Here is a 24,987-nt window from a genome sequence, read left to right as displayed (position 1 = left end):
ATTCATTCCTGTCTGGCGCAAAAATAAAACAGGAAAGGTGGCTCAACCATGGCTTTCAAAAGAATTTAGGTGTGGTATTAGATCCAAAGAGGAGACATAGAAAATTGCCAGAAAAAGCAGCAAGCCTGAGGATTGGGAACAGTTTAGAATTCAGCAAAAGTGGACAAGATGATTCATCAAGAAGGGGAAAATGGAGTATGAGAGCAAACTTGCAAGGAACATAAAAACTGATTGTAATAGCTTCTATAAATATGTGAAGAGAAAAAAATTAGTGAAGACAAATGTAAGTCCCTTACCATCAGAAACAGGGGAAATTATAATGGGGAACAAGGAAATGGCAGAAGAATTGAACACTTATTTTGGTTCTGTCTTCACAAAAGAGGACATAATTAATTTCCCAGAAACGTTAGAGAACCAAGGGCCCAGTGATAAGGAGAGATTGAAGAAAATCAGTGTTAGTAAAAAAAAAATGGTACTGGAGAAATTAATGGGGTTAAAGGCTGAAAAATCTCCAGGGCCTGATAATCTACATCATAGAGTACTAAAGGAAGTGGCTCTGGAAATATTGGATGCATTACTGGTCATCTTCCAAAATTCTTTAGACTCTGGAGCAGTTCCTACAGATTGGAGGTTAGCAAATGTAACCCCACTATTTAAAAAAGGGAGAGAAAAGCAGAGAATTACAGACCTGTTAGCCTAACAACAGTGCTGGGGAAAATGCTAGAGTCTGTTATAAAAGACGTGGTAACAGAATACTTGGAAAGCATTAATGGGATTAGACAAAGTCAGTGTGGGTGGGTTTATGAAAGGGAAATCATGCTTAACTAATCTGCTTGAGTTTTTTGAGGATGTAACAAGTAGAATAGATAAGGGAGAACCAGTGGATGTGGTGTATTTGGATTTCAAGAAGGCTTTTGATAAGGCCCCACATAAGAAGCAAGTGGGCAAAATTAAAGCACATGGGATTGGGGGTAATATACTGGCATAGATTGAAAATTGTTTGACAGACCCAAAACAGGGAATGGGAATAAATGGGTCTTTTTCCAGACGGCAGGCGGTGACTAGTGGTGAACCGCAGGGATCAGTGCTTGGGCCCCAGCTATTCACGATATATATAAATGACTTGGATGAGGGAACCAAATGCAATATTTCCATGTTTGCTGATGACACAAAACTGGGCGGGGTTGTGAGGAGGATGCAAGGAGGCTTTAGGGCGATTTAGACAAGTGTGTGTGGACAAACGCATGGCAGATGCAGCATAATGTGGATAAATGTGAAGTTACACACTTTGATGTGAAAAATAGAAAGGCAGAGTATTATTTAAATGGTGATATATTGGGAAATGTGGATGTACAAAGGGATCTGGGTGTCCTTGTACACCAGTCAATAGGCAGGTGCAGCAAGCAATTAGGAAGACAAATGGCATGTTGGCCTTCATTGCAAGAGGATTTGAGTTCAGAAGTCTTCCTGCAGTTATACAGGGTCTTGGTGAGACCACATCTGGAGTACTGTGTGCAGTTTTGGTCCCCCTACCTAAGAAAGGATATACTTGCCATAGAGGGAGTGCAGCGAAGGTTCACTAGGCTAGGACGGCAGGACTGTCATATGAGGAGAGACTGGTTTGACTGGGCCTGTATTCAGTAGAGTTTAGAAGAATGAGAGGGGATCTAATTGAAACATGTAAAATTATAACAGGGCTAGACAGACTGGATGCAGGGAGGATGTTTCACCTGGTTGGGGCGTGTAGAACCAGGGCCACAGTGTCAGGGTGCAGGGCAGGCCATTAAGGACTGAGATGAGGAAAAATGTTTTCACTCATCAATTCTCAATCAACTGTGGCATTGTCTACCGCAGAAGGCTGTGGAGGCCGAGTCAGAGTATATCCAAGAAAGAAATTGATAATTTTTTGGATATTAGGGGCATCAAGAGGTATGGAGAGAAAACTGGAATATGGCATTGTTGGAGGATCAGCGATGATCATATTGATAGGCAGGGCAGGCTTGAAGGGCCGAATGGCCTGTCCCTGCTCTGAGTTTCTATGGTAGGGCCGAGATGAGAAATTTCCTCACTACTTTCCCAAATTAATGGAGTGACATTTGCCATTTCCAAATCGAAAAAGATGGTTCCAAAACCAGAAGAACTTTGGAAAATTATCACTAATGCATCTGCAATTGCCCTAACTTGTTTCTTTACTTGCTCTGGGCAGAATCCATCAGATCCTGGATATGTGTCTATATTCAGTCTCCTTATTCTTTCCATTACCATTTTTTTTAGATAGTTTAAATGCACTAAATTCTTACTCTTTGACAGATTTTTAGGTTCTCTCTTATCATTGGTATTTTATCCTTGTCCTATATAATGAAAATGGGCACAAAATAGTTATTTATCAAGTCTGGTTCCTTTTTGCCTCTTAGAGCATCACACATACCTGTCATTAATAGACCCACATTGCCTCTTCCCATTGTCTTTCTCTGAATGTCTTTATAACTTTGGCTCTTATCTTAGATATCATTAAGAATAAAGTGAGATTTCTCCCAGGTCCTTTGGTGCCTTTATGGATCAGTGTAGCTTGCTGTTGTCAGTCATGATAACTCTCAGAGCTTCCCAGGCCGAGGCCAAATTGCTGACCACAAATGGGTTTGGAACAGGAATCCTACAATTGACCTCAGAGCCTCGAGGTTAGCAAGGGGAAAATCAGTGTGGGTTTATTTCATGTTATTCCTCACCAGTTTTCTTTCTTGGTCTTCCTTAACGTGCCGATGTTTGTAGGGGGCTGGTACGGATCACTTTACTGGAATGGCCATTCTTCTTCTTCAAGCAGAAATGACTGACATTGCCAGGCTCTTTGAATGTGGGGACCACCTCAGCCACATCATCATCAGCCATGCACTTTCCATTGTGGGTCACTGGATAGTAATTTAGATTTGGGCCTCTTGGTCCATTTTTCTGGTTTTCTAGCGACGAATGCCGCAGTCACTGAAACAAATTGTAGGACAGAGATTGGCAACCTGGGCAGCTGCCACCCTGCTCATCCATGGAACAGAGAGAGCTGGAACGCAAGGCAGACGCGTGACTGCAAAAAAGCAATACGGTGGCCAAATTAACTCTGAGGATCACCATTAAATAAATGGGATATTTAATAATGTTTTTTTTGTAAATAAAGTATGTCCTCTGATAAAGGATGTTGAAAATCCAATAGTTATTCTTATGAGATTGCTCATTATAGGTGTGAAAAGCTCCTGATGTTTGGAACAGTTAATAATACTGGAGCAGCAGCATTTAAGTAGCCCACGCTTGAAGCCTCTATAGCTGCTCTCTGTGGTGCTGACAGCAGCTCACCCACACAGTTCTTGAAGGAACAAACACAAAACCCACCAGAGCTGTCCTTACAGAATTTGCCTCTGATTTCATACTTGAGGTGATTAATAACACGCCAGATCTTTCAACACAATTTGACACTTTAAAGGTTTCACATCTTAATCCAATTTGGTTTCTACATTCTGAAGTGAATAGCATGAGGAAGTTCATTCTTTACATATCCATGTTCTTGTATTGCGTTATTATTTTGGAAGACAAAATGCCAATGATATTTCGGAAAGTTCAGACGAGGATGTCAAAATAATGCATTGCTGTTGTTTAAAAAAAAAAATTGCCGAGTGACAAATCTGAACTGAGACGGAGCCGTGCCCTAATTGGAATTTCCATTAACTCTGCGATTCCTGCATGACTGAATGAGACAGTGAGATTGGCAGCCAGATGGGCTGAAGGGTCTTCTTCATCCAAACTTATTCTATGTTATTGTAAACCATTGTGCTCATGGTATCCTCAGACTAGTGCCCAGTAAAAGTGCAATGCCACTCATTTAGAAAACATTTATAACTGGTGGCTGCACTACCCATTCATTGCTAAGACTCATTGCACTTTGCCCTACTCTGACTCATTGGGCAGGATTTTCCAGCCCTGCCCACCATCGGGATTGTCTGGTTCCGCTGAAAGACCATGGATTTTTGGTTGGGAAGCTGAATCTCCCGCAGTAGTTCCCGCCATTACTGGATTGGAAAGTCCCAGCCATTGTTTCCTGAGATTAATGCACAAGTTCAATATTACTCCCATTCATTTTAGTGACGTGATTGAGTTTGATGATTTGTGAGTGCAGTATGGTATAGCATGGGGCAGCAGGAATTGGTCAGCAAACTATTTACCAGCAGAAGAAGGTGCCCAGATCACAGGTAAATTCCCATGGCATTGTTGGGGGCGCAGGTCGGGAGGTGTCTCATGTTGGGCTTGTGCCCAATGGTAGCCCCTTGATTCATGGCGTGACCTGCCCCCATGTGCTCTCCTGCCCTCTTGATAGCAGTCACCCCTTCCCACCCCTTCACAAGGTCCTGCCAGCCTAGCCTTAGGAAAATCACCTCACTCATCTCTTCAGCCACTTCCAGTGACGATTGACGTTGGGAACATTGGAACAGTGGCTGCTACTCCCAGTGGCATTGCTGGGATGAGAGAGCTGCTGGCTATTTGATTGACTGACTGCTCTCAGAAGCAGGACTTCCTGGGGCAGAAGTCTCATCCTCAGCCAGGCGGAAGAGGGTTCACCCCTGATTTTTAAGCTGGGACGAGGCCACTGACAAAATTCCATCATCTGTCCTCTCAAATGCTAAACTGTTCAGCCAGTGGAAACAGTTACTCAGCATCTGTCCTGTTGGCCTCTCTCAGATTGACTCTTCATTGAGATTAACTCTCATGAGGAAGCAATTATTCAACAAGGAGAATGGATCAACACTAAGATATTTCACTTCCAGGACCCAAATGACTGGCTAACCCAGACTGCTGGGGTGTGAGATCCTCCTGTGCTTGTCAGATTGGAAGAATCCTGAGCTAAATGACCTTGAGTAGTTCCAGCCCAGTTTTCCAGTGTCCTAACAGCAGGACTTTGGCACTAATTCTGCCAGTGTCAGATTGAGAGGACACAGAGATAACTTGCGTGGGAGAGGAGAAAATTCACATTGGTGAAAGATGCTTGTCACCTTCTGTTTAAGGCATGTTGACTGGCAGAATCTCAAGAGCATTTTTTTTTTGTGTTTAGCCTGGCTTGAGGTTCTTGGTTCAGACGCTTGGTGGTAAAGATAGTGCAATTCTGTTTGCTTTAATCGGGAGAAAGAAGGAGTGGGGTCATGTTACTGTCGTTTTCAAAATCAGCCACCAGCCCAATCTTCCAGAATGGTATCGTTCAGACCGAGAGCCCAGCAAAATTCACAGCATTGTGAAGTAGAAAGATACAGCCTTAATGAGCATTTTGAAAGAGCTATCCAATTAGTCCCGCATCTCAAACAAAAACAAAAATACCTGGAAAAACTCAGCAGGTCTGACTGCATTTGCGGAGAGGAACACAGTTAACGTTTCAAGTCCGTATGACTCTTCAACAGAAGTAAGGAAAAATAGAAGAGAGGTGAAATATAAGTGGGTGGGTGGTGGGTGTTGCAGGGGCAGGAACAGGTAGAGCTGGATAGAGGGCCAGTGATAGGTGGAGATTGCCAAAGATGTCATGGACAAAAGGACAAAGAGGTGTTGACGGTGGTGATATTAGCTAAGAAATGTGCTAAAAGGTCACATTAAGGGTAGAAAGCAGGACAAGCAAGGGACAGATAGCCCTAGTGGGGGTGGGATGGGGGGAAGGGATCGAAATAGGCTAAAAGTTAGAGATAAAACAATGGATGGAAATACATTTAAAAATAACGGAAATAGGTGGGAAAAGAAAAATCTATATAAATTATTGGAAAAAAGGGGGATTGGAAAGTGGGTGCGGATGGAGGAGAGAGTTCATGATCTAAAGTTGTTGAACCCAATATTCAGTCCGGAAGGCTGTAAAGTGCCTAGTTGGAAGATGAGGTGCTGTTCCTCCAGTTTGCGTTGAGCTTCACTGGAACATTGCAGGAGGCCAAGGACAGACATGTGGGCATGAGAGCACGGTAGTGTGTTGAAATGGCAAGCGACAGGGAGGTCTGGGTCATGCTTGCATCTCTGTCCTTTTGTCCTTTCCTTATAGCCCTACAAACCTGTGGAAAACCTGCCTTCTCTCTTGGGCTTGGAATCTGCACGTGTCGTCGCGGTTAATGTGTAATCGTGGATATGGTTTCAAGATATTTGTAAGGCAATTAAACACCTCATTTAACAAGTGAGCAGCATTGCAGTATCAGCAATTGTAACACAAGAAATGACCAGAAGTAGTATTCCTTTGCTTGCGACCGTGCTGAATTTTGAACTGGCATTTGTGGTTCACAAACATGCACTGAGCTGAATTTCTTCCTGCCCTGCTCCTTAAAATGCGAGCAGGGGGATGGATTGGCCATGTGCAAAATGGAGAGACTTCCCCAGTGACCTCTGAAGACTCAGTTTTTTTTACAGTTGGCACCCTCTGTTTCAATGAAGACCACCTTCCTCCCCTGTTGTTAAAGGGGCTGCTCACCCCTGAGCATGAAGAATTTATCCTATGTTGTTCATCACTATTCATGATGCCATGATCACAGCACAATGCCAAAACCAATGGGGTAGTTCCACCTTAGGGAATTTGCTAAGTGATCAGATTTCTGTTCACCCATTGCCAGACTCATAATTTTAAAGACCCCGATTGTGTCACCTGTCGGCCTCATTCTCTGTGTACGAGAGAGACTCAGGCTATTCAATCTTACCTGATAGTTTTTGTGTTTGAATTCAACATATAGTCTAGTAAAACTGAGTGCGCTGATTAATTAGACCATGAATGAAGCAGCAGCGAATGAGACAGTGTTGAACATGGCAGGTTTTATTGTGCAGTAATGGGTTGATGGGAATCAAGTAATTGCCTGCGTGAATTGTGCTTCACTGGATAAATTGATAGATACCAATTCCATGGCAACTGATTGAAAGCTCTTGTGTTTTGGAAGCAAGTGCTGTCTGTTACCTTAGTAACCCAACATCCTGGGTAGAGCCTGATGATTGAGAGGGGCTAATTCGGCCATTTTGGGCTGAGGCATGGAGAAATTTCTTCACTTAGAGGTTTGTGAACATTTGGCATTCTCTCCCCCAGGGAAGGCTCAGGTGCTTAGTAATTGACTGTACTCAAGACAGAGATAAATAGATCTTTGAATTTGATTAGATAGTTCTTTCAAAGGTACAGGCAGGATGGGCTGAATGGTCGCCACGTGATTTGTATCATTATGTGCACTCAAAGCCTGGTTGAAGCCTTCAAAAGGAAAGTCAACAATCCAAGTGCATCGCACAGAAGGGAGTCATTTGGCTCATAATAACACTGTTGGCTAAAGTAATTGAGCAAATCACTGCTCGTCATCTAGTCTGACTCATTTTTGTGCCTGTGTGATTTGCATTTTCCAAAACCAATTGCTTTAATATTCTGGTTAACAGGACCTTATTTCTTTACCTGTAACCTTATCAAATTTGGTGACGACTATTAATATTCAATGATTGCACACCTCTTGTATCATCAAGATACAACTTGTCACAGGCACTTTTCCTGTTTACATGCTTTGGAGTGGCCATGTCACTGCATTGCTAATCCTCTAGGGCCACAGTTTCAAATCTAACTGATCGCTGATGCAATTTGAGGTCAATTAATTTTTAAAAATCTGGAATTGCAAGCTAGACCATGATACTATCATCAACTGTGGTAAAATCCATCAGGTTCATCAATCTGCCACCCACATCCAGTCTGGCCCACGTGTGACTCCAGATTCACAGTAATGTGGTTCTCTATTAACTCCCCTCAAAGGGCAATTAGGGATGGGCAACAAATGCTGGCCTTGACATCAACACCCACATCTCTTAAAAGAATAAACTTAAAAATAAACTATAAAGAAAGAATGCTGGCTAAGGAGAACCACCTGTTTTTCCTTGATTCATGCCATGTCTTACTAAAAAGCAGCTGAAGGCACTGGATACTGCAAAGGCTGTGGTCCCTGACAATATACAGCCAATAGTACTGAAGACTTGTGCTCCAGAACTAGCTGCTCCCCTTGCCAAGCTGATCCAGTACAGCTACAACACTGGCATGGACCCAACAATGTGAAAAATTGCCCAGGTATGTCCAAAAAGCAGGACAAGTCCAATCCGACCAGTTACCGTCTCTTTGGTCTTCTCTCGATCATCAGTATAATGATGCAAAGTGTTGTTGACAGTGCTATCAATGACAGGTTATTCAGCAATAATCTGCTCACTGACACTCAGTTTGGGCTCCGCTCCTGACCTCATTACAGCCTTGGTTCAAACGTGGACAAAGGAGCTGGACTTGAGGTGAGGTGAGAGTGACTGCCCTTGACATCAAGGCTGCAGTTGATCAAGTGTAGCATCAAGGACCACTAGCAAAAAAAGTTTGTGGGAATCGGGGAGGACAAAATTCTCCACTGGTTGGAGTCATACCTAGCACAGAGGAAGATGGTAGTGGTTCTTGGAAGTCAATTATCCAAGTCCCGCCAGGTCGCTGCAGGTGTTACTCAGGGTAGTGTCCTCGGCCCAACCATCTTCAGCTTCTTCATCAATGACCTTCCTTCCATCATAAGGTCAGAAGTGGGGATGTTCACTGATGATTGCACAATGTTCACCATTCGTGACTCCTCAAATACTGAAGCAGTCCATGTCCAAATGCAGCAAGACCTGGACAATATCCAGACTTGGGCTGAAGTAAGTGCCAGGCAATGACCAACTCCCAAAAGAGGGAATCAACCATCACCCCTTGACTTCATGGCATTAGCATCACTGAATCCTCCACTATCAACATCCTGGGAGTTACCATTGACTAGAAACTGAACTGGACCAGCCACATAAATACTGTGAGCTACAAGAACAGGTCAAAGGCTGGGAATCCTGGTGAGTAACTCACCTCCTGACTCCCCAGACCCTGTCCACCACACCTACAAGGCACAAGCCAGGAATGTGTTGGAATACTCTCTACTTGCCTGGATGAGTGACACCCCATCCACCACCAATGTTCACTGCTTCCACCATCGATGCTGCATTGTGTACCATCTATAAGACATACGGCAGCAACTGATCAACCCTCCTTCGACAGGACCTTCCAAACCCGTGACCTCTGCCACCCAGAAGGACAAGGGCAGCAGATGCATGGGAACACCACTACCTGCAAGTTCCCCTCCAAGCCATACACCATCCTGACTTAGACTATATCGCCACTCCTTCACTGTTACTTGGTCAAAATCATCGAACCCCCTTCCTCACAGCACCATGGGTGTTCCTACACCACATGGGCTGCAATAGTTAGAGGCAGCAGGCCACCACCTTCTCAAGGACAAATAGGGGTGGGCAATAAAAGCTGGCCTGGCCAGTGACGCCCACATCCCATAAAATAATAAAAAAAAGTTTTCTTTCAAGTCCTACCTTAACCAGATATGCAGACAAATTGAAGCTCTGTTCAGCTTGACACGACAGCATTAAATAATCACCCTCCACTATGAGATGTGTTGAAGACTTGGAGTAAAGTTTGTACCCAAATTCGAGGTCAGAACGTGGTAAATTGATGGAAGCTGAAACCTGATGTCATTCTACCCATTGTCCAGCCATTATATCCTGCATTGTTACTGGTGGAAAAAAATCATTCCCCAATTACCAGCGCACACAAACTCTTTCCAAGTTTCAAATCTCCAGCACAAATTACTGCAGATCGTTCTCAGTTAATGGTGATGATGTTGGAAGCTTTTACATCCAGGGTGCATTGCCAAGTTTATCATGCTCCCCATGCTGTCAGTGATTTGCAGATCAATTTAGTGAACAGTATTACTGTGGGTCAATTGGCTGACTTCTGTGTTACAAACCTGAATGGTGTACTGTCCTTTTGAAAGCTTCAGTAGGCCCTTTTGGATATCAAGGATGTCCTGGTAGCTATCTTGCTTCTTGTACAGTGACAATGGCAATAGGACAGATAACGTGAAGTCATTCCCTCTGTGTGCTGCTCAAGTGTTAACTTTGTGAATGCCCCTGGACTGAATGTTGAACTGTTTGTGCAGATGGTAGATGGGGGGGGACATATTTTCGCATGAAAATGGCGGACATCCTTTTATGCATTCTGTACAATCCCTGCTTGAACTTTACATTGGAGCCACAGAGCTATTTTACGAGACACAAATCAAATCAATTAAACGTAATTGTTCCAGTGGTAGAGGTGTGACATTTCCTTGTGACAGCACACTGCCTGTTGCTCGTGATGAATATACGTTTTCTTTTAGGAATCATTGAATGGAGACTTAACTTGCTGGCATGAAGTTAATGTCAGATGGGAATTAGTAAAGATGAATTTAACGTTCTTTTCCCTGTTTGTTGCTGATTTTAAATGACCAATCTTCCTCTTGTTTCTTCAAACATGTTGTTATGGCCCTAAATTCTCAGGCAAAGTGCAGCTGAAGATGTCCTGTACTCACCACACTCTCTCCGTTGGGAGCACCACGAACCACCCAAACCCAGTCGTTCACGACAAGAACTGAATGAAGGAATGGCCAATTTTGTTTTCTATCTACCTCAGTCAAAGAGGGCTGATGCACAACTCCTCTCGTACCCGTTGCACTGACTAGGACCATGTATCAGGCTCAACAACTTGCTAGGGGGAGCCTTCTCAGACACTGGCTTGCCCACATCTTCGCTGCCTGTATCCTAAGCTGTACAAGTTCAATGCATCTATCACCCCTGTTCAAATGGGCTTGCCTGGCTCCACATATCCCAGATCAGCCTAAAAGTTTAGGGAGTTATACTTTGTGACTCCTTACTTCCCCCCCCCCCCAAAAAACTCTCCCTCCTGTATTCAGGGCAGTGCTTTCAGACATTACAGCTGCTGTGCTAGAAGAGCTTTTCATTTATGATTAGACAAGTTTCTTGACATGTTCAGGTCAACTGTTCATAGTTCTATTAAATGCATAGTACATGCATTTAAAACAGACTTAAAACATCCATACAGTGGGCAGTATATATTGGGTCTCTGATGTGTTCTGAGCTCATAACATAAGAAATAGGAGCAGCTGTGGGCCATTTGCACTCCCATGCCCACCCCTAGCCTGCCCTGCCATTCAATAAGATCATGGCTGATCTGTCCCAGGCCTCAACTCCTCTTTCATGCCAGCTCTTCATAGCCCTCAACTCCCTGTTATTTCAAAAATCTACCTACTTCCCAGAGCTCCACCCTGAATCACTCATGCCTGGAGTAACAGGGGTTAGTTGAGATGTCCAATTGATATTTATGTCAATTAAACTTTTAGTTTCTAAACCAAACCTTGACGTCTGTATGAAAAATTTGAATTTGGAATGAAGTCAGGGAGATTCTCCTCAGACTTGGTGTCTGAAGTCTCCCAGCTAAATGAAGGCCCCCTGGGCTTTGACCCTCTTAACTCTGACCTCATAAGAACACATTCAACCCTTTGAGCTGTAATTAACTTGGACTTGTTCAATTTGCATTTACATTAGGGTTGTTTGTCAGTTTCTTAATTTGGCTTTCAGTTATCATGTATTTAACACAAAGTAAAAGTTACTTCCAAAATATTACTATGAACCATGAACTAGATGGTTGACACGCTCTACAATTCTATGACATTGCTGCAATGCTTTGCTACTGCAGTTGGCTTGTGTGAGAAATTTGACTTGCCAGTGTACCATGGATGGCATATGCACGTGTTCTCATGAAGCACATTTCAAGCAGAAAACAAAGCCACCTATATTGTATATTAAACCTGCAAGGCAAGAAAAATGCTTTTAAGTTGGTTTTGTGACACTCCCGTGAAGAGCAGACATGTCACTGTTGTCAAGTAGACGAGGATTTGATTTATGATATCACTGATATGTTGAGTTGGAGAACCTTTTTTTAGTCTGAGCTTTAGTCTCTATCTTACCCCGTCCTGTACCTGTCCTGGGAGTGTTTGAACATGAGAACATAAGAAATAGGAGCAAGATAGGGCCACTTGTCCCCTCAAGCCTGCCCGCCATCCAATAAGATATGGCTAATCTGCCCCAGGCCTCAACTCCTTCATGCCAGCTCCTCATAACTTTCAACTCACTGATTATTTCAAAAATCTATCTACCTCCTCTTTAAATACTTTGTGATCTACCCTCCACAACTCTCTGCGGTAAACAATTCCAGACATTCACTACCCTCTGAGAGGAGAAATTATTTTGCACCTTAGTTTTAAATGAGTATCCCTTTATTCTGTAACTATGTCCCCTAGTTCAAGATTCCCCACCTAGTGGAAACATTTTCTCAACATCTAGCCTGCCAAGCCCCCTCAGAATCTTGTACGTTTCTATAAGATCACCCCTCATTCTTCTAAACTCTAATGAATAAAGACCTAATCTGTTTAGCTGTTCTTGATAAGTCAACCCCTTCATCCCAGAAATCAGCCTGGTGATTCTCTTTTTGAGTTGCCTCCAATGCCAGTATATCCTTTCTTAAAGACAAGGATCAAAACGTACACAGTACTCCAGGTGCGGCCTCACCAACACCATGTACAGTTGTAAAAAGACTTGCCTATTTTTAAACTCCAATCCCATAGCAATACAGGCCAAAATTCCATTTGCCTTCTTAATTACTTGCTGCACCTGCATGCTAACTTTGTGTTTCATGCACAAGTATACCCAGATCCCTCTATGCTGCACCTTTGTGGAGTCTCTGTCCATTTAAATAATAGTCTGCCTTTTGATTCTTCCTACCAAAGTTCATGACCTCACACTTCCCGACATTAAACTCCAACTGCCAAGTTTTTGCCCACTCACTCAACCTATCTATATCCCCTTGCAGATTCCTCATGTCCTCATCACAAAATGCCCTCCCACTTATTTTTTGTATTGTCAACAAATCTGGATACATTACACTCTGCACGCTCCTCCAAGTCATTAATATAGATAATAAATAATTGAGGTCCTCAGACTGATCCTTGTGGCACTCCACTAATTATGTCTTTCCAACCTGAAAAAGACCCATTGATCCCGACTCTCTCTTCTGTGCGTTAACCAATCCTCAATCCATGTTAATACATTATCCCCAATACCGTGCACTCCTATCTTGTACAATAACCTTTTATGTAGTACCTTATCGAATGCCTTCTGGAAATCCAAATACACTACATCTACCAGTTCCCCTTTATCAACTCTTCTTGTTATCTCCTCAAAGAACTCTAGTAAATTTGTCAAACTTGATTCCCCTTTCACAAAACCATGTTGACTCTGATCGCATTAAGCTTTTCTAAATGTCCTGCTATTTCTTTCTTAGTAATGGACTGTAGCATTTTCCCAACGACAGATGTTAGGCTGAATGACCTACAGTTTCCTGCTTGTTGTCTCCCTCCCTTCTTGAACAGGGGTGCCACATCAGCGGTTTCTCAGTCTGCTAGGACCCTCCCGAATCCAGTGAGTTCTGGAGTATTTCGACCAATGCCTCCATTATCTCTGCAGCTACTTCCTTTAAAACCCTTGGATGCAGGCCACCTGTTCCTGGCGACTTGTCTGCCTTTAGTCCCATCAGTTTGTCAAATATTTTGTCCCTCGTGATAAAGACTGTTCCAAGATCTTTCCTCCCATTAGCCCCTTACTTATTTGATATCTTTGGGATGTTTATAGTGTCCTCCACCGTGAAGACCAATGCTAAATATTGATTTAAATCATCTGACATTTTCCTGTTCCCTGTTATCAATTCTCCAGTTGCATCCTCCAAGGGTCCCATGCTCACTTTAGCCACTCTTTCTTTTTATATACCCATAGAAGCTCTTGCTGCTTTTTCTTATATTTCTTGCCAGTTTACTTTCATAATCAATTTTCTCCCTCTTTATTAGCTTTTTAATTGTCCACTGCTGGTTCCTAAAAAAATTCCTAATTCTCTGTTTTCACCGCTTTTGTATGTCTTAGTTTTTGATTGGATACTCTCATTGACCGCCTTTGTTAACCACAGATGGTTCATCCTTCTCATCGAGTCTTTCTTTTTGACGGATAAATTTTTGCTGAACATTATGAAATATTTGCTTAAATGTCTATCACTGCTTATCCACTAACCTTCCCCTTAGTCTATTTTCCCAGCACGCTTTAGACTACTCTTTCTTCATACCTCTGTAGTTGCCCTTATTTAAGTTGAGGACGCTGTTTTGACACCTGAGTTGCTCACCCTCAAACTGAAATTGAAATTCTACCATGTTGTGTTTGCCACTCCCCCCCGAGGATCCTTAACCACAATATCTCTTATTAACCCCATCTCATTACACATTATTAGATCTAAAATAGCTTGTGTAGGTTCTGCAACATATTGCTCGAAGAAACAATCCCTGATGCACTCTACAAATTCGTCCTCCATGTTACCCTTGCTAATCTGATTTGTCCAGTCAGTATGCGGATTAAAATCACCCATGACAATTGTAGCATCCTTCTTAAACGCATCTATTATTTCCCCATTTATACTTTGTCCTATAGTGGGGCAAATCTTCAGGGGCCTATAGGCGACTCCCACTCGTGACTTCTTCCCCTTGCCATTCCTTATTTCCACCCAAACTGATTCTGCATAATGACCTATTGCACCTATAATCACTACTCACCAGCTCACTGATACCTTCCTTTATTAACAAAGCTACCCCACCTCCTTTTCCTTTTTGCCTTTTTTTTTGAAACGTCAAATACCGTTGAATATGGTGTTCCCAGTCTTGGCCACCCTGCAACCATGTCTTTGTAATAGCTATCAAGTTATACTCATTTATTTCTATTTGTGCCATCAACTCATCTATCTTGTTACAAATGCTGCGTGCATTCAGATGAAGAGCCTTAAGCTTTGACTTTTTACCATTATTACTCATTCTGGTTCTAATTTATGCCGCACTCTTCTGCTTAGATTTTCTGCCCCTTCCTGTCATACTTGTTGATTATTGTTCGCCTCTTCACTACCCTGCACCTCTGCTTTCTCATTTCTTTTTGATTTTTTAAACTTCCCTTCAATTGAACCCCCCCCCCCCCCACCCGCCTAATTATTGAACCCTCCTTCCCCAGTAGTGGTGCCAGTGGCCCCATGAATCAGGACCCATTTCTCCCACACCAATCTTTGAGCCATTTATTTACCTCTCTAATCTTATTCACCCTGTGCCAAGTTGCACGTGGCTCAGGTAATAATCTGGAGATTATTACCTTTTGTGGTTCTGCTTTTCAATTTCGCCCTGAGCTGCTTGTAATCCCTCAGCTGAACCTTTCCTAGTCCTCCCTATGTCGTTGGTAACTACGTGGACCACGACAACTGGATCCTTCCCCTCCCACTCCAAGTTCCTCTCTAGCTCAGAAGAGACGTCCTTAACCTTGGCACCACACAGGCAACACAGCCTTCGGGACTCTCTGTCTTTGCTGCAGAGAACAGTATCTATCCGCTAACTTGCTATCCCCTATTACTACTACATTTCTCTTTTCTCCCCCCACTTGAATGGCGCTCTGTACCATGGTGCTGTGGCCAGTTCACTCATTTTCACAGCAGCCTGTGCTCTCGTTCACACCGGGAGCAAGAACTTCGTACCTATTGGACAAGGACGCTGGCTCAAGCTCCTCCAAAGCTAAATTTTGGATCCCCATTCTTGCCTCACTTGCAGTCACACCCTTCTGTCCCTGACCACAGTCCAAATTTGATGTAATTAATCTAAGGGGTGTGACTGTCTCCTGAAATAGTGTCCAGGTAGCTCTCCTTATCCCTTTTCATCTCCGGACTAAATATATAAATTATTGGTCATTTTCTATTTATCGATAAGCACTTTCTGAGGCTCTTTATCTTTTGCGTTAATTTGCCAGGTTATTTTAATTTTGGTATTATCATTTCTGTGCTCAAGTTTGACGCTAGGATGAAGGTATGGGTGTTTGCCCCTCTCTCTCACATTACCACAACACCACTGCCTCCCATTAATGTCACTTATATTCTGGAGGCTTAGACTGATGTTCTGGGGACAAAAGTTCAAATCTCACCATAGCAGCTTGTGGAATTTAAATTCATTGAATCATAAACGAATCGTCAAGGAAAACTAGTTTCAGTATAGTAACCATGAAACTATCATTGTTTGTCTTAAAAACTCATCTCATCCTTGAACGAAAGAAACCTGCTGTCCTTGCCTAGTCTGACCTATATGTGACTTCAGACCCACAGCCATGTGGTTGATTCTTAAATGCCCTCAAAAGGTAATTACGAATGGGCTACAAATGCTGACCTTTCCAGCCATGCAAGGATTAAAATAAATCGTTTGACATATTGTCTCACTGTCTTAATCTGTCTGATCTTTTGCCGATGTCACTCTTTCACTATCTTGAACAAGCATTTTGTGTTTTCTCATTTTCCTCTTTCTTACCTCTCACTAACTCACTCCTCTTTTACTTCCTTACACTCTCTCTCTCTCTCTCTCTCCCCCACCCCGCAACACACACACACACACACAAACACACACACACCCTCTCTCTGTTTCTCATGCTTTGGCAGATGGAACCTTTCATCCTGCAATTCACTTGGTATTGAAGTTAGAACTCCATATTTTAACCTTTCTTACTCAATTCTCTTTATGCCTGCACTACAGAATTCTGTTAATACTTTATTCCTCCCTTCAAAACATCCCTAAAAATCGTGCTTTGGCATCGGTCATTTCCCTTAACCATGACCTTGCTGGTTTCTGATCCACCCTTCTGTGAAGTGCCACGAGTTGTTTCACTCCTAAGTGGGCAATATTATTATCAAACTGTTGCAGCAGCTACATTTTGGTGTGTTTGGTGGTGGTGGAAAATAACAATTTTCGGTTAAGTTATGCCTATGCTAAAACCATTATCTGCTGCAAAACTTTTCACATTCAAGTCCTGTTTGAGAGACTTTTTTCTTAGTGTGGATTCTCAAGAGCTGAGAGATATCTCACAGGTTCCCTGTGCAGCGCATTAATTTTTATTTAAAAACGTTTGTTTTCTTTCCGACATGTGGTTCAGTTGCAAATTGTCACTAAATTCAGCTGTCCATGGTGTTGCGCCTTTCATTTTGTGGCGCTGAGCATTGCTAGGTGTTGTCAGGAAAGGATAACACATGGGAGATTGTTGGGTGCAATTGTTCCCTTGCAGAATGGCATGCTCAAATTGGCTTCAGATCACAGTGTGACTGAACAGTGAAACACGCCTTACCTCTAAGGGTTTACTCACTTGTCACGACATCTTGAAGTGTGAAGTTTAGTCTCTACAAGACAATTTTTTACCCATGCTGAAACAAAAGGAATGGAGTTTACTCTTTAAATCATTTTTATTGGGTTTTTTTAATTGAGGAGGGTGTCTCATCATCACCCCAACTATCCCAAGCAAAGTAAAATCCTCATTGTTGTTTTCAAATCCTTCCATGGCCTTGCCCTCTCCCTCTCTCTGTAACTGCCTCCATCCTTAAAACAATTATTGAGACATCTGTGCTTCTCCAATTCTGGCCTCATGCACAATCCATACTTACATCACTCCCCCATTGGCAGCGGGCCTTCAGCTGCCTAGACCCTAAGCTTAAATTTCCTTCCTAAAACTCCCCACCTCTCTATCTCTCCCCCTGTAAGTCGCTACTTCAGAGTTACCTTTTTGACTAAACTTTTGGTCATCTGTTCTCATACCTGCTTACATAGCATGGTGTCAAATTTTGTCTAATAACGCTCCAGTGAAGCACCTTGGCATTTGTCACTACATTGAAGATGCTATGTAAATACAAATATGATATCATAAATCCCACTGGTTATATATCTATTCAACTTGGAGCAAACACCAGCGAGCAGCAGGGTCACCCATAAGTAAAAACCATAATTTTTGCCATATCATGGGTTATCAGAGCAATTCCACTGTGTCTTTGGAGATCAGATTTCTATTCATACCTCGTCCCACTGTCTCTTTTCTTGTGTTTGTTAAACCTTGTGGCAATGTACTCTTGGGACAATCACACTATCTTCAATTTGGTAATCAAGCAGTTTAGGAGGATGATTCCCTGCCCAAATACGAGTGTACGGAGAGTCGATCATTAAGTGATTGAGGTAAACAATGTTTTTTCACATCTGGAGCCTTGAATTTAAATCCTGGCCACATGGTTAAGGTCGTCCATTTGGAGGATTCCAGCATGCTGCTGATACAGACCTCTGACTCTTGGTTAGATTGAATTCTCATGAACTCTTCAGCATGGTTCCTTGATTGATTCTCAGGTGACTGTCAGGTAATTCTGACTCTCGAATGAAATGTGGGGTTACTTCTAATGAAATTGCCAGCCTGTTTCATCATAATGAGATTACATCATTTGCTAGAATTAACAAACACAGGAAAACCTCCCTCCCTCCCTCTTTTAAGATATTGCTAAGGCTATGCTATCCGGAGGAAAGGCAAGCCTGTGATGTAATTTTGGGAATTTTCAATAGGTTTAATCAGTTCAGAATCTACTCAGAGTTATTTTCAGGGGGAGCTTAGATGACCAGCTTGACTCCTGTGGATATTGAAAGTTTGATGTATGAATTTATTTTACAATGACTGCAACTTATTGTTCAGACGTATAGCTTGTATATGTGGGTCATCATGAACAGTGATGTATCAGTGCAAAACAGGTCAACAAAATAACTTCTCTGAATTGTGTTATGATCCCAGTGGACACTCCTGGACAAGCCTGATCCTAGGGCAGAGCCTGGCTTGATAGATCCTAACTTTTATTTTTCATTTAGATACGTGGAGAGTAGCTACTGAACAGAGTCTCAGAAGTCAGCTGATGATCTTTTAACAAAATAATAAAGGATTTATTAAATAAGAAAAGATGAATTATATTACAAGACTCCTTCACCCACAACCATACCTTTACAAATATATACAGATTTGTAAAGATGACACAAGTTACAAAAGCTATCTTATACTCTAATGTTCACAGTAAGTACACAGTCATGTAAACCAATAGGTGACCTGTGGTCAGACACACCGCGCTCTGAAACCAAGTGACAGGTGCCACCCCAATCAGATGCTCTCATCAACTCCCCCCAGATGCTTGTCACACCGTGAGCTAACCGGTCTACTGAACTGCGTCTTTCACATGAGGGCTTCCAATGTCCACTCTCCAAGAACTCACTTCGGAATCATCTTCCAAACCAATGCTTTCTCTCAGAAGCCTTCTGCAAGGGTCCACCTCCAGGGTTTCAAACTCTCCTTCCAATGTTCCTTTCCCCTGGATGACCATTTGTATTCAAGCTTATTTCCATGCACACTCTCAAATGCTCAGCCATGCCAACTAACAGTACACCACTGCTTCATTAGCCCATAGTAAGGAGTTACAAACCTTCATCTGTCTCTTTGGACCTTCTGACTTCTTTCAACCTGGTTTTGCTTTAAATCTGCTTCCTGCAGCTTTTCTCTTTAAGCTTGGAACCTTCCTCTGCCCCTTATTCTTGACTTCACCCAACAGCACCTTTTCCAGGTTCCTAACCTTCCTTTCACAAGAAGGTCTTTTTTGAGACTTTCCCCTTAATTCCTGTAACCTGATTCTGCAGTTTCCTCTCCTGTCCAGCTTCTCATCAGTCTTGACTTCAACTTCAGTTTGGGAACTGCTACCTGCCCTGTCGTCCAGTCTCTCTCTGGCAACTGTTGACAACTGAACTCAAACTGCTTTCGACTGAACTCAAACTGCTGCTTTTCCCTCTGTCTGTGTGTCTGTGTGTCTGTGTGTCTGTGTGTGTGTGTGTGTGTGTGTGTGTTGGGTCTCACTCTGTGGACCTCTGTTGCTAGGTAACAGCACAGTTTTTTCTACTCTTATGTTTGCTTTAACTTTGTTTCAGGAGTCGTAAAACTCATTAGAAATGCAGGTATATAAACAGAGCTCCAGAACTGTCTGCATTCAAAAATGAAACAAGATACCAAGTTTCACCTTTTAATCCACAAATAGAGAAACATATCAATTAAACTTAAAGATATACTTTATTCTTAACACACCCAAATACATATACAACTTAATTAAACTATCTCTATTTCCTAAAAATTGTTTGTCATTAAGCCTGGTTAGCATCAGATGGGAACTATCAGTTCTGAACCCCTGGCTCTGACTGGTTTAATTCAACACTACCACGTCATCAACCTCATATACGATGCATACAAATAATTGTCTTTACATTTTATGGCTTGAAAACTATACCAGACCTTTTGATTCCAAATTCTGGGACAAGAAACTCAGCTTTAAGGAATGGAATTTACAGAGGAACCTTTCAAACTAAGCCAGAGAAGAGATTTCTTGGAGGTTACCACTTTTCTGCAACCTTGTAAACTTTGTGTTGATGCGGTACTGTTGTCCTTTTCAAAATCTGAAGAAAGAGAGTGAGTGCTTCCAGGACTCCTGTCAATATTTGCAGGTTCTTTGGTGGAAATGGAGGGGGAGTGAGCATGTCATTCTTTGCCAGGGCTTGTCCACTGGCCAGTCCTCTCTTCTGCCACACACCACAATCACAAGGATTGCCAGTTTTCAAGGAGATGACCACAAAGCCAGGAACTGGAGGAATCTTCACTGAACTCAGATTCTCTGCCAATTGTGTAAATTGAGCGCGCTCGCTCGCTCTCTCTCTCTCTCTCTCTCTCCTCCTGCCAATCATGTGTTCCAATAGAATGCCATAGATTGGGTGTGATGTGATCAACTTATTTGCTCCTGGGGTAAGGTATCTTACCATGGTGTTGGCCTGGTTTTTCATTAACTCCTGACAATCTGCTTGGTACCAGAAATCAGTGGTTTTATTTACATTCAGGATGTGAATCCACAGATGGTACAGACATGCTTCTAAGATTCTCAAAATAGTTCCAATGCTGTGTGTCTGAGATAAATGTGCTGCGCCGTTTAGTAGTCTATCTTGGATACCTCTGCACCAGCAAAAATGACCACTATTCAGTAATCAAGCAACTTTTTATTACATGTAGTGACTATGTCCAATATGTGTGTGTGTGTGTGGTGGGGTGGTTGGGTTGCTGGAGGAGGGGGTGGATGGGTGGCAGGGGGTGGGGGTAAAGGATAAAGTTAAAGACAAATCGTGGTTTGCTAACTTGATATGAGTTTTTTGATTTAGTAGCAGAGTAGAATGATGAGGGTAATGCAGTTGCTGTTTCTGGATTTTGAAAAGGCTTTCAATTAAAATGTCACAACAGCAAATGGTAACCCACAGGATTAAAGGGACAGTGGAAGTGTGAATACAAAATATGAGTTAAGATGTAGAAAGCAGAGAGTGGTGATAAATAGTTGTTTATCAGACTGGAGGAAACTAAACAATCCATGTTCCTCAGGTGTTGGCATTGGAACTTGTACTCTTTCTGATATATATCAGTGACCTGGATAAAGGGGGTATAATTTTAACACTTGCAGATAATGCATAGATTGGAAATACAGTAAAGCAGAACTTCAGGAGGGTAAGCAGAGACAGGTGGCATGGGCAGGCACATGGCAGGTGAAATTTAATGCAGAGAAGTGTAAAGCGATGCATATTAGGAGGTAGAAGGCGAACGGATATTTTAAACTAAATGGTACACTTCGACAAGGGTGGAGAGATTTCGGGGTTCATCTAAACAAATCTTTGAAGCTAACAAGACAAGTTGATAGGCTTCTGGATCCTTGGCTTTATAAATAACTGGTTAGCAAGGATGCTGTACAACATCTTTACAAATCATCGTTTTAGCCTCAGCTGGAGCTTTGTGCTAAATTCTGGGCATTACAGTTGAGGGAGGACCTCAAAGGTTCAAGGAGGATGGGGAGATTTACTGGATTGGTAAAAGGGGTGATGGATGTAGAGAAGCTGGGCTGTTTTTAGAGCAGAAAAGGTTAAGGGAAGATTTATCAGAAGTGCTCAGAATCGTGAAATATTTCAATAGAGTAACTCGGTAGAAAGTATTTCTCCTGGTAGGAGAACCTTAAACCGGAGGACACAGATTCAAAGTAATTGTTAGAAGAGCCAGATATGTTTTTTACGCAGCTGGAATGCACTGCCTGGGTAATGAAAGAAGAATCAACAGTAGCTTTGGAAGGGGAACAGGATACATATTTAAAAAGGAGAGATTTGCAGTGCTGTTGGAAAGAGCAGAGAAGTGGGACCAATTGGATAGGTCTTGCAGAAACCCAGCACAGGCAAATTTGGATGGACCAAATGGCCTCATCTGTGCTTTAAGATGTCATAATTCTCTTTGGCTAAGATCTGGAACCATTATTTTTAAACCATCTTGCTGTCAGCCTTGGCAAATCGGCAAGTGTATTTGTAGGGTTGCTGCCGAGACCCCTGCTGTGCTCACATCAGCAGCGGACAATGTAAAAGATTGTTCCGCTTTATTCTGATGGGGTGGAAAAAAGTGAGTTTCAAATTCTGCAACTTTTGCCTTGACAACGTGCTGGAGGGGCTGTGGCAGAAGACTTGGGTCAGAACCCTTGAATGCTTTGCAGCTTTTGATTAAGTCAAATTCTTTCTTAAACAAAAACTGAGGTGGTGCATTTCTACCCCTTCTTCTGCTGGGCTGGTGGGTGGAGGTGGGGTGTGTTTTATTTCTGCCCACTATATTGTGAAAGCCAGTGACTTCATTCTGCAACTCGTAGTCACCCCTCCCTTACCTTGGTGGACAGGCACTAGACCTTTGATGATTTGTCATCACTTAGAGCATAAATCACTTTTTATCCCAACAACAAAAAAAACCTGTCTCATTCGCACAGTTATGAATGATAATTTGCTGCTAAATAGGGAATGTGAGATTGAAGAACTAAGCAAACTCAAGACAACTGCAGTGCAGTTATTTATAAATGGTCACGGTTACACTTAGCTCAGGTGATACTAAATTGGCATTTACATCACTGCACTAAATCCATATTCCTTTTGCGTTGCCGAGTCTGTTTACATTGAGTAGGCTGTCGTAGTTTCTGTTCCATTTCAGAACAGTAAAGTCTGGCTCTGGAATACTAATTCCCATCCTCCTCCCCTTCAGTGCAGCCATGCTGTGCTGTTAAATAATTTAAAACCACACTGCCAACAGTTCTACACAAACTCCCATATTCTTTGTGAACCAATGTATGGAAATCCCGTACTTTTGCCGAGTGGTCGTACCAAATGTTCCACAGGACGTTAATGGGTCATTAAGAGGTTCGATGGTGCACAAACTTCTTCTGGCCTTGGCCCATCTGAAGGTCAAATCTGAAGGCGTTTTGACAATAACATGTGCATCATCCATTATCATTTCGGGAATGAGATGGTGTCCATGGAAACGAGGAAGGAATGGAGAATCTTAACTAGATTTTTTATTGCTCAGTTTTATGCTGCTGTGCACATAGTGGAGAAGAAACACAAGCTTCTTTTGAAATGTGAACCATGCTTGTGTGAGTAGCCCTCCCGCTTTTGAGTTAGAAGGTTGTGGGTTCAAGTCTCACTCCAGACTCTTGAGAATAAAATCTACAGTGAAGTCTTTTCTGTAGTGGTACAGAGGGAATGCTGCACTGTTGGTAATGCCTTTTCTCGAATGAGCCATTGAATTGAGGCTTCATCTGCCCTCCAGAGTGGACATAAAGGATTTCATGGCATTGCTCAAAGAAGAGCTGGGGATTTTTCTCTGGCGTCCTTGCCAATATTTCTCCTTATCCAACACCACTAAAAATACACGTTATATTGACCTTGCTGCTTGCGGGATTTTGCTGTGCACAAATTGGCTGCTGTGCTTCAAATTACGACAGTGACTATACTTCAAAAAGTACTTCAGTGATTATCAAGCAATTTGGGATGTCCTGAGTGAGAACTAAATGCATTTTTCTTTCACACAATTCACAGATTGACACACAACATTTGTGTGAAGATAATCAGCTGGTTTTCGTGCAATATAATCCTGCAATGTAGTATGTTTATTAGTCGGAATTCCTTTATTTCTCACACTGTCAGAGAGGCAAGCAAAGCAGATGTGTTCTGGTTTGCATCACAAGTTCAAATACTGGAATCTGCTGTCCACATAATCATACTGAGACAATGGTATAATTTCTTCTCACCCTTAATTTTTCCATGCAATTGCCCTCTTTGTTCAATGGCAACTCCAGAGTCAAACAGTACAAAGTTTGTAGTGGAGTTGGCGCCAATCTCTAATTTAATTTAAGAAATAGGAGCAGGAGTAAGCCATATGGCTCTCTGAGCTTGCTTTGCCATTCAGTGAGATCATAGCTGAACTTCTATATCAATTTCACTTTCCTGCTTATCCTCATATCCATTTATTCCCTTAGTGCCTAAAATCTATCAATCTTAGTCTTGAAAATACTCATGGATTGAACATCCACAGCTCTGTGGGATAGTTGCTTAATTAATAGTTCAGCTGGTTGGGCAATGGTGTCACTGGCTTTTTGAGCTGCAATATCTAAAGCTCAGTTGCTGTGCGCCTGGATTCACTCAGGCCCAAAAAATCTTAATGAGAAAAAGAACAACATGTCAGAAAGGTGCAGCTGAAGTCACAGATTTGGTCAAAACTAGTGGTTTCTCATGTCCATGTGCCCTTTGTTTGTTGGAGATCCCATAATATGAACATGTCCTATGCTACCCACTGTTGTGTGGTAGTTGGGTTAGTCAGTCCCAGGAATTGTACAGTCACTGGGAATGTAGTATTGTTTACAACATTCAGACAAGTTTGAAAACCATTGTTGGCTTTTATCTCAAGGGGTTTAGAATTTAAAAGTGAATAAGTGATGCTTCGTTTACATGGAGTCAGTAAGATCCCATCTGGAGTGCTTCATCCATTTGGATGCCAAACCTAGTCAAATTTGTTGATCTTAGAAGGGGTATATTGCAGATTGACCAGAATTGCACCAGGGCTTAAAAAGTTAAATTATGAAACCAGGTTGCATAAACTTGATTTGTATTCCCTTGAGCTTAGATGGTTGAGGGGTGATCAAATCAAGGTGTGAAAAACAAAGGATTTCAACCAGGGTGACACAAAGAAGCTATTTCCCTTGGTGAGGGAATCCAGACTGCTGAGAAGGTATTATCTTAAAATTAG

General features: G+C 42.3%; 1 protein-coding gene across 50 annotated transcripts in view; it reads left to right on the top strand.

Moving 5' to 3' along the window:
• The window catches only part of LOC121289984 (calcium/calmodulin-dependent protein kinase type II subunit beta), a 256,532-nt gene that overhangs the window by 102,532 nt on the left and 129,013 nt on the right, over positions 1 to 24,987 (top strand). The gene's annotated exons all lie outside the window — the stretch shown is intronic.

The sequence above is a fragment of the Carcharodon carcharias genome, chromosome 17 (assembly GCF_017639515.1).
Source record: "Carcharodon carcharias isolate sCarCar2 chromosome 17, sCarCar2.pri, whole genome shotgun sequence".
Lineage (NCBI taxonomy): Eukaryota > Metazoa > Chordata > Chondrichthyes > Lamniformes > Lamnidae > Carcharodon > Carcharodon carcharias.
This window is presented reverse-complemented; position numbering and strand designations above follow the sequence as displayed.